Raw genomic sequence first — 6,790 nt, 5'->3', positions numbered from 1 at the left:
GGAGAAAGGAAAACCATAGCAGATGTATACTATGTCCCCGGAATGAGATGTAACCTATTGAGTGTTGGACAGCTTATCCAAAAGGGTTACAATGTTTACTTTGTAAATGATGTGTGCACCATCATGGACATACCACCCAGCAAAAGATGCATTGCTGAAGTGAAGATGACAAGGAACAGGATGTTCCCTCTCCGAATCCGGGCAGACATGAAAAACAAAAGGGAAATGGCAGCAGTCACCCAAGAGGCCTTCCAAAGCGTGCCAAAGGATGAGAACTGGTTATGGCACTTGAGATTCGGGCATCTAAATTTTGGAGGTCTAAACTTATTGAGCAGAAAAGGAATGGTAAGAGGATTACCATTGATAGAGAAACCGGACAGCCTATGTGAAGGCTGCATATTGGGCAAACAACATAGAGAAAGTTTTCCATCAGGGAAAAGTATAAGGGCAAAGGCACCCTTAGAGATTATCCACTCAGATTTGTGTGGACCAATGCAAGCTCCATCATTAGCTGGCAGCCTATATTTCTTGACATTCATTGATGATTTTACAAGAAAGACTTGGATATATTTCCTCAAGAACAAAAGTGAAGTTTTTGAGAAATTCCAAAACTTCAAAGCACTTGTGGAGAACCAAAGCGGGCTGCACATAAAAGTTTTGAGAACTGATAGAGGAGGTGAGTATATCTCCAATGAATTCCTAAAGTTTTGTAGGGAAAATGGAATTCATAAACAATTCACAACTCGGTACACCCCACAGCAAAATGGAGTTGCTGAAAGGAAGAACAGAACCATCATGGAGATGGCAAGGAGCATGTTGAAGGCAAAGCATTTGCCAAATGAGTATTGGGCTGAAGCTGTACATTGTGCAGTTTATATTTTGAACAGGTGTCCTACAAAAGCAGTCATGAACAAAGTGCCAGAAGAGGCATGGAGTGGGAGAAAGCAAGGAGTCACCCACATGAGAGTTTTTGGGTGTGTGGCCTATGCACACATTCCAGATAAACTAAGGAGGAAGTTGGACAGCAAAGGGGAGAAATGTATCTTCATTGGATACAGTGATGAATCCAAAGCCTACAGGCTGTACATTCCATCTACCAAGAAGTTCTTTGTAAGCAGGGATGTTCAATTCATTGAAGAGGAAGCTTGGGATGGAAGCATAGAGAAAACAGTGAACATTAAAAGCTGTTTGCCTCATGATGAAGATGAAGAGGAAGTGGCTGAAATGAATCCCCAAACAGCGGCACCAACACAAGGACAGCAAGGGACACCATTGAGGATCAATGAGAGTGCTTCTCCAAGCACACCACAAGGAGGAAATTCAAGTGCATCTTCAAGCACTTTCACACCAAGTGAAAGAGGTAAGAAGTTTAGAAATCTAAGTGACATTTATGATGAAGGAATGAATTCCTTATTTGCCTTGTATTGTCATGTTGATGATCCTATTCATTTTGAAGAAGCTATTAAAGATAGGAAATGGATAGAAGCTATGGATGAAGAGATGAATGCCATAGAGAGAAACAAAACATGGGATTTGGTTGAGCTACCGAAAGGCAAAGAAGTCATTGGTGTGAAATGGGTCTACAAGACCAAGAGCAATGCTGAAGGCAAGATTGAAAGGCATAAAGCAAGGCTGGTTGTCAAAGGCTACAAGCAGCAGTATGGGAGAGATTATGAGGAGACTTTCGCCCCGGTTGCAAGAATGGAAACCGTGAGAGCAGTGCTGTCCATAGCAGCTCAAAACAAATGGAAAGTCTACCAAATGGATGTGAAATCAGCATTCCTAAATGGAGTGTTAATGGAAGAGGTCTATGTGGAACAGCCTCTCGGATATGAGAAGAAAGGAGAAGAGCACAAAGTGTGCAAATTGAAGAAAGCTCTTTATGGGCTGAAGCAAGCGCCAAGAGCATGGTACAGCAGGATAGATTCATATCTATTGGAGAATGAATTTGACAAATGTGAAGGAGAACCCACAGTCTACATCAAGGAAAAGGATGGTAAAATTTTAATTGTTGTCTTGTATGTAGATGATGTTATTTTCACTGGAAATGATATTTATCTTATTGAGAATTTTAAATCAGTCATGAAGAATGAATTTGAAATGACTGACATGGGTTTCTTGAGATACTTCTTAGGCATAGAAGTAGATCAAAATGAAAAAGGAATTTTTATATCTCAAGCAAGATATGTAAATCAAGTTTTGGGCAGATTTAAGATGGAAGAATGCAAGGCAGCAATCACTCCCACAGTGATGGGATTAAAGCTCAGCAGAGAGGACAACAGCAAGGATTTTGATCCTAGCCTGTACAAAAGCATTGTGGGCAGCCTTATGTATTTAACAGCAACTAGGCCTGATATTATGTATGCTGTTAGTTTGATTTCCAGGTTCATGGAGAGGCCAAAGGAGGCACATTGGCAGGCAGCAAAGAGAATTTTGAGGTATGTCAAAGGCACTAAAATGTTTGGAATTTTATATCATGCCTCAGAACATTCAGATTTGGTTGGGTACACAGATAGCGATTGGGCTGGAAGTGTAGATGATCGGAAGAGCACTTCCGGTTATGTTTTTAATATGGGTTCAGGAGCCATCTCATGGGCTTCTAAGAAGCAGTCCATTGTAGCATTATCTACAGCAGAGGCAGAGTATGTGGCAGCGACAGCAGCAGCATGTCAGGCAGTATGGATGAGAAGGATGTTGAGAAGCTTAGGCCAAGAGCAGGCAAAAGCGACAGTGGTCTTTTGTGACAATAGCTCAGCTATTGCTTTGTCAAAGAATTCAGTGTTTCATAAGAGAACGAAACACATCGATACAAGGTTTCACTACATCAGAGAATTAGTGAACAATGGAGAAATTGTCCTCGAACATTGCAGGACCCAGGAACAGGTTGCAGACATCTTGACAAAGCCACTGGTTCAGAAGAGTTTCGAATTTTTGAGAAAATGCTTGGGAATGACTGAACGTGCGGCTGTTAAAATTAAAGGGGAGTGTTAAAATGTTAATTTGAACAGCGCGGTGGAGGTTTTCGAAAACCAGCCCGGTCTCCCCGCACCACCATTCGCAGAAGGCGGTATCCGAAGGGGAGGCTCCGAACACCTTAACACTCCGCCACGCGTCCCATGTACGAACGCCCCAAAACCACTTTCCCCGGACGGTAAAAGTCGTTTGTTTTGCTGGAGGTTGGTGTGCGAACCTCGTTGGATCAGCCAAGTGATCTGGGCATGCGATCTCCGCCGTCGATCTCCGGAATGTGCACGGGCCCACGACAAGTCAGATTTTGCGTGAAATCTTTTCCGTTGACCGCCGTAGTGGAGTTAATGAATTTTATTGGTTGGTCGTAGTTTTGGTGGAGGCTTTAATATTGGTTATGGGCATACGTCCCATATATTTAATATAGTTATGGGCACGATTTGATTTATGTTTTTTTTATGTTGTTTCATATATATTTTCCATATACGTTGTCAAAAAAAGGTTCATGCGTTGTAGTTTTTTTTAGAGTGTTGTGAGTGGTGGCTACGCACGAGAGTGCGATTATGTTTTTTTTATGAAATATGTATTGTGGCTGCGATTGTAAACAGTGTGTGTGTTGTCTTATAGTATGCACAGCAGTGCGATTCTCCATATATATATGCACAACAGTGCTGTAATGTTTGTTGGGCATTGAAAACAGAGGTATGTTTTGAAATCGTTTTATGTAATCTCCACAGCAGTGGAAAATCTGTGAGAGCAGCAGAGTTTCATTTTGTGAATCCTTCTTTGCACAGAGGATGGAATTTGTATCAGTTCTTTTGTTTTAATTTAATAGAAATGTGTTGTGACTGTGTAATGCTGTGTTCTGAGTGAGTTTGTTTTTAAAGAGGTTCTCTGCCAAAAGATCTTGGACAGAGGAAACAGAGCATTGTCTCTGTGGTGAATTTTTATTTTGCTGGTTTTGGTATTTATCCATTTAAAAAAATACCCAACAGCAGAGTTAGCGGAAGAAAGCCTATCTTTATTCCCCTCAACGGGAAAGTACTTCTTGCTCCTTATTTTAGGTTAAAAAGAAGTATTGATATCCACACTCACGGAGGGTTGAACTAGGGCACTCTGTGAAATGCAAGGTGAAGAAGAAGAAGCGTCGAGGGTTTAGTCAAAATCCCAAAACCTTGATCTGATAGATCCTCATATGCATCCAAATTGCACCTCCAGATTTTGAAACCCGCTAACACAGATGCATATTTGGGAAAAACTAGCCATTGAAGATGCTAATCGAGTTTCCTTAAAGCAACCAGTTGGATAAGGCTTATCCCTATGACAACGCTCGCAACTATATTTTTTCCTTTCCACTAAAGACTGGATTGGCAAGACTAATGTTTTTTTTAGTATCATTCGGTCTGCTCGCCTTATTCATTGAGCTGGAGATGTTTCCATAAGGGACATAACCGTTGGATAATGATTATCAAGTTGCTTGATAAATTTATCACATCTCTGGGGTAGGGATAGAGACAACACATATTTGAGGGGGTAAGATCATTCTAAATAGTGGTTGTAGCCATTGCGTGAGCGACCTTGGGTGTTAGGGTTGCACCTTCTTTGGAATGATATAATATAGCTGGACCGCATGTTAGAGCATTATGGTCAGCTTGCAACCGAAGAAAGGGTTGGAAATATGAAGTGAACGTAGCCACCATAAGGAGAATATGGACGATGTGACCACATCCTATTGTCAATTGAATAATTATTCTAGCAAGACGTGGGTGCCCGCACGCTCAGGTAGCCTCAAGAATTTTCTAACCCTTGTTAAATTTTTTCTAAAAGTTCCATGAAAATATTGCTTTTGAATCGTTCTGCATATTGATGATTAAACATTCGATTAAATGAGGGGTATAAACGAATTATAAATTGAGCTTGTCGATGTAATGCAAAAACTTGTCGGTGGATTGCATCAATATCAGAGTACAGTTACAATGTTTCGATTAATTATGCATAAATGCAATGTATCATATGAAAGAAGAAGGTTCCTTTCCCGTTCATAACTAGTAATTGTACTAATATTGTTTATAATCATAATAAAAACATGGAAATAATTATGTTTTCAACGAGGAGAATACATAAACCTTAATTTTTGTATGCTCAATATACCTTTCTGTGTATTGGACAAACATGGAATAAGTCTGAAATTGGTATGACATAGGAAGATTGGGAAACATTCTGAAGTTGTCACAAATCAATCATTGTAATATTGATGTTTTAGAATTGGTCTCCTTTGAAAGAATTTTGTTTAATTCAGTGAGGGATTTTTAATTCAAATTGATCTCATTTACTTGGCTACACGTATGTTTGGTAGACTGGAAAAACATGAAACGGAGAATTATGGTTGTGGTAAATTTTTTAAGATTATGGATGACAAAGAGCTGAGGCCCCCATTTATTTGAAAATTCTAATAAGTTGTCTGCGTTTTCATTTCAATTTTCTATCTATGCAAGACTCTGGACGCTTCCCATGGAGAAGAAAAGTATGGAAAAACTGTGGGATCTTGTAGAGGAAGCCAAGAACCGTGCAATATTGCATGCCATATTCATCATTGTAGTTGCCAAATTTCTATCACTAACAAGCAATTCAGTTTTCTTAAGCATTTTGCTATCGATTCTTATCATTTCAGTGCTCTGATATTTTCCCTTGGAAGTAGAGTTTCGGAGGAGGGTTCCTATTCATCATGAGTCTCCTCTTTCTCATTTTCACCATAGACAAGAATCTCATATTGATCGGTTTCTTTCGCCTCCACCGGTCTCAAAGAAATGGAAGAGGAATATTGCTTCTCCAGTCATTGCAACAACAGTGGAGGAGTTTACAAGGAATATTGTACAAGATTTTATTACAGATTTGTGGTATTCGTCAATTACTCCATATCAAGAATTTCTGGATCGGATCTGTTATTTAATCAATGATGTGCTTGGGGAAATGTATCAATCTCATTGACTTACTCATCAAAGATATGGTGGATTTGATAGGGAGTCACATAGAACTTTATAGAAGAAACCAAGCTTGTATAGGGTTGATGTTATGGCACCCCTCTCTTCTGAAGAAAGAGATGAAAGGTTGAAGTGTTACTTGGTTGCTTCTAAGGAACTGCACCCAGCCCTTTATATCTTCAGACATTGGGTCCGAGGTTTTGATGGAACTTTAAACTTCATCTACTTACCAAGGTAAGAATATCACTAGCTTCAATTTCATTAAAGCACCAATTTGTTGCAATATTTAATTATAATTTCCTTGATGGAAAGAATATTGTTTCGGCTTATTACGCATAAAGCGGTCATCACAAGAGTAAATGACGTGTGTGCACTTGGAGTATAAACGAACCACATAGAGGTGTGTGTACAATTTTTCTATGAGCAAATTTTTTTTTATGCATCTCATAAGAATATAAATACTTGTTCTTCAAAGTTAAATTACAGTATGCTTGAAGGATGTATGTTTAACCTTCTCATTGCATACGCTGAAATCATGTTGTGATTACGTGCCTATATGTATGGCTTGCATGTAGGGCTCATTGCAGGGCTACAATGAACTGATGCATGGATGGATCAAAATTCTCATGAATTAACATGAGTTAAAAACTGAGTTAAGATGCTAGATATTCCTAACCGAGCTTGAGGAATAATCAAAATGGAGATTTTCAATAAATTTAGAGAATCAAAATATGTGATGTATTTGATTCTTGATAGATACCATAAAGGTCAAATATTAAAACTATATCTATCTTATAATTCATTAATTAAATTTTTAAGTAAGTGTTTATATAAATGAACAA

The 6,790-nt window shown here is 39.0% G+C and overlaps 1 pseudogene across 1 annotated transcript; it reads left to right on the top strand.

Annotated features, from left to right (window-relative positions):
- Positions 1 to 3,977: 3,977 nt before the first annotated feature.
- LOC149157028 (uncharacterized) lies at positions 3,978 to 6,334 on the top strand (annotated as a pseudogene). The gene is made up of 2 exons (XR_016263587.1): positions 3,978 to 4,749; positions 5,463 to 6,334. The product of XR_016263587.1 is annotated as an uncharacterized LOC149157028 (transcript).
- Positions 6,335 to 6,790: the final 456 nt, after the last annotated feature.

This window comes from Pinus tabuliformis, chromosome 9 (assembly GCF_031772625.1).
Source record: "Pinus tabuliformis cultivar Carrire ecotype Pingquan chromosome 9, CPIR1, whole genome shotgun sequence".
Classification (NCBI taxonomy): domain Eukaryota; kingdom Viridiplantae; phylum Streptophyta; class Pinopsida; order Pinales; family Pinaceae; genus Pinus; species Pinus tabuliformis.
Note: the sequence above shows the minus strand (reverse complement) of the source record. Positions and strands in the feature narration are given on the sequence as shown.